Raw genomic sequence first — 3,956 nt, 5'->3', positions numbered from 1 at the left:
GTGAAAAGCTGCATGTTTGTAAGAAACAAATCCATCATTAACACATTTTAACTTCAAACCGTTGCTGCAGGCTCAAATAGGAGTCCTCTATCCATAATACTGCGTTCTCCATTGGTGAGCAACTGGTCTAATGCTAAATTTAGCCAAATATTTAAATGTTCTGACAAAGAAACAAACTCATCTACATCTTAGATGGGTTGAGGGTGAGCAAATTCCCAGTAATTTTTCATTTTTGAGTGAACAATTCCTTTATTGATGTCATGCAATGCCCTTGTTGGAGATGCCAAAGTTGGAGATGTTCAAAGAGTTCAAGACGGCGCTTTATGATCACTTGCTGCTCGACTCTAGTGTGAAACAGAAACTAAAGGCCACAGATCACCATACACCCCACCAGCGTCATGGAATCAGGCACATGAAAATGTAAACACAGTCAATACCTTGAAAACTAAATGACAAAAGATTATTTAGCATTGCTAAACCCAGCGACGCTCGCCGTAAAAACGACGTAGCAGCTAAACGCAAATCTCTGAGATGAACTCAACTGTGGTTATTAATCAGAAACCTGCATTTGCCAGTTATTTAAACGTAATAAAGAAGGAAGAAGTAAATTTCTTGTGATCCCAATTTTTTCCTCTCTCTCTCTCTCTCTCTATGCGCTTTGCAGGACGGAGTTGGAACACTCCAAACAAACAAGGTTTTGCCCGCCCGGACAAGCGCCGCCATGTTGTCTCTGCAACGTACGCACACAGGAACTTGGCTGTGTTTTGGGTAAGTGCGCACGTCCGGTGGAGAGCTGGAGCCCGTGCTGTCGCTAGACGGAGAAAACGCGGAACCAAAGGCAGGGAGGCTCTGGGAAATTCTCCTGCACCAACCCGAACCAGCGGATGATCCTCCGGAAGAGACGGAGACAGACGGGCCAGAAGAGACGGAGAGAGCCTCGGCGTAGTGGGCAAACTCGCGCCCCACAGCGTCGGCTGCGGATTGCTGGGCGGCGCCGTCATCAATTAGCCCGTCGTATCCCGCAGGATCTTCGGGTCCCAAGGGCAACTGGGAATCACCAAACCAGAACGTGCCTCCGCTGCTGCCAGGACTGAGATCCGCCACTGCGCTGCCTTTCCCGCTGTAGTGGGACTCGCTAGAGTTGCTTCCGAGCGAGCTGGAGCTGTCGTTGCGATTCCCTGCAGCATTGCTGTGGAAGTTTGAAACGCCGCCGGAGAAGAGCCAGGCTCCGTTGCCGCCCCGACTCGAAACCAACATCGGTGCCGTTGTAGTGGAAGTCGTCATCATCCACACTGGTGTCCAAGCTTCCCTGCGGTTCGCATCGCAATATGGGCTTTCGATTTTCCTCCCGAGCTCGGTCTAACGTTCTCAGGCATCCCGGTCACCTCAAACACGCGTTCTTTGTCGCGGCTTGGCGTGACGATGTAGGTGTGGGTTTGCTGCTGGATCCTCTTGATAGTCGCTCCCTTTCGGCCCCACCACGAGCCCTACCATTCGATACGGCACCCGAACCTGGATGGTGGTCTGTCCCGGATGACAAGGAACGCCGTTGTGACCTGTGCTCGGCACCACTTTGTTTCGGGACGCCCGGATGAGAGAAAATGCTCAGCCGCGGAAAGAATCTCACGCTTTGCCATAATGACGTCTTCCTTCCGGCCGGTCACTACAAACACTGGTTCCTCTCCTCTCACGGGGGTTTTGATGTAAGTGTTGGTCTTTGCTCTTAGAGCTTTGATCTTGCAACCTGAGGAGAGCAGAAACACAAAGCCGAGTCAACACATTCCTAGTTTAAGAAGACATCTATAAATCAATCACAGTGATAGACAAGTGATCTCTTCTCAGGAGTAATTTAGAGCAGTCCTGGATGCTGATTGGTCGATACTAACATACTTGAAATAGTAACAGGGCTTGTCAGTGTGCTAGTTCAGTTGTTAGTATTACACAACTTGTTTTCCTGCAGTTCAGTGAAGAAACATCACAACATTACAGATAAGTGAGGCAGCTGAAATCTTTAGTGTAGTTCACACATGCACATGACACATGCAGTTCAATGAGGTCAATGCAAGCAATATTATTAAAACCATTTTCAATAATGGTTTCATAATGAATGCACACATATTGGGAAATTGGCCCACACAATTTACAAATAATTATGATAAATTATGATCAGGCTTATTACTAATATTATTATTTCTCTTGTTGTTTTTGTAAACTTAAAAAAAGTTTTTATTTATATTTTGCATTTTTTTATAAAAATTTTTAGTTCGTTTGCGTAATTGTGTTGTTGTTTTTTTCCGCAATTTTTGTAGTTTTTTGGTTTTATTTATATGTCTATTATTATTATTATTATCTAGTTATTTACAAACATCTAGTCTTTTATGAATTTTTATTTTAGTTTTAGTTACTTTAGTATATCAAGTTAGTTAGTTATTTTAGTTAAACTAATTTAAAATGATAAATGATGGAAACTAGCTGAAATACAAATTGTTAATTAATTTCAGTTGACATTTATTTTAGTTTTAGTAATGAAAAAAAAAAAAATGTTTTTTTATGGTTTCAGCTTGAGTTTACTATAATAACCCTGGTTCAAACTTTATTCAGGTATCAAAATATACTAACTTTTTTTAACGTCTGACATCTGGTGAATTTAAAACCTTTTGGTAACTAAACTTACGCTTAAATATAAAATACAAAATATATTTTGTAACTTAATATTTTTATATATATGTATGTATGTATGTATATATATATATATATATATATATATATATATATATTTTTTTTTTTTTTTTGTTTGTTTGTTTTTTTCTTGAGGTGAGGTGTTGAAAATCAGAAGGGTGAGTACAAATATGAATCACTAATCCAGCTGGCCTCCTTACTGTTGAACACTGAGATGAGTCACAATATTAGAATATCAAACATGAAACATTAACGATCAAACAAACCCACCCTGTCGGCCAACTATCTCTGCCACATGTTCAGAAGTGGGCACCATCACACACTCTGTTGTGTTTACGCTCTTCCTCCTGGTGTTGAGTGCACACCTCTCACCCTCCTGCATCATCATCATCATCGCCATCATATCCCCTGAACCGGGTAACCCTGGGACTCGCCCGGCCCGTCCTGGAAGAGCCCACCGGTCCCCGGTGCCCCGGCATAGAGCTGACCTGAATCAGTATCATGTCTGATGTTGTTGTTGTTGTTGTTAGTGGTGGTGTTTTCCTCCTCGGATCCAGTTTGGGATAAGGGCTGGAGGTCCAGTACCGCACCCAGGACACCCAGATGAGAAGTATCATGTTGTTGTGATGGACTCTCATCCTCCCGGAGGCTCATCCGGCTCAGGTTGTGTACCGGTACCGGGAGGTCCGGTTCAGTATCGTCGGACTCCAGGAGTTGAGCTGTGTTACTGGGCATGCTCGACCAACAACGTGTCCTGCTTTCACTGCGGGACACACAAAAACAGACAAAAGTGCCTCAACGATGAGTTATCCACACTCCTGTTACTGCATTCAAGTGTAGAGAACCCGAATATGCGATTTTTAAAGTGTATTTAAACTTACAGCTGATGTTTTTAGCAGCGGCAGCTGTGGTTCCGTGACCCTGTTCTGCTGGATCTCTTTGTTTACGGTTCTTCGGGGATCCTCGGGCGGGTTCGTGAACAGCCGATCAGTGCGCGCAGCGCCTCACACCGGCGCGGAAGAACAGCGCATTGTTCGGTTTAGCAGCAAAAACATTTAATTTACATTTTTTTTATTTAATTTTATTTGTTGTGCCTTAAAACACTTTAGAGAAACTATAATCATAAATTATTGAGACTTTTTTTAAATGATAAAATATTTTAAATAATAATATAACAAAAATATGAATCAACATTATTCAGTTGCTCGTTTTTGTACTTTCACTTATGCTTTAGGCTTTTGTTTCCTATTAGGATTTTCTATTGAAATTCAATATCG

At 42.4% G+C, this 3,956-nt stretch overlaps 1 pseudogene; it reads right to left on the bottom strand.

Annotated features, from left to right (window-relative positions):
- Positions 1–483: 483 nt before the first annotated feature.
- Positions 484–3,657, bottom strand: LOC113075353 (RNA-binding E3 ubiquitin-protein ligase MEX3C-like; annotated as a pseudogene).
- Positions 3,658–3,956: the final 299 nt, after the last annotated feature.

Source organism: Carassius auratus, unplaced genomic scaffold (assembly GCF_003368295.1).
Source record: "Carassius auratus strain Wakin unplaced genomic scaffold, ASM336829v1 scaf_tig00016891, whole genome shotgun sequence".
Classification (NCBI taxonomy): Eukaryota; Metazoa; Chordata; class Actinopteri; order Cypriniformes; family Cyprinidae; genus Carassius; species Carassius auratus.
Note: the sequence above shows the minus strand (reverse complement) of the source record. Positions and strands in the feature narration are given on the sequence as shown.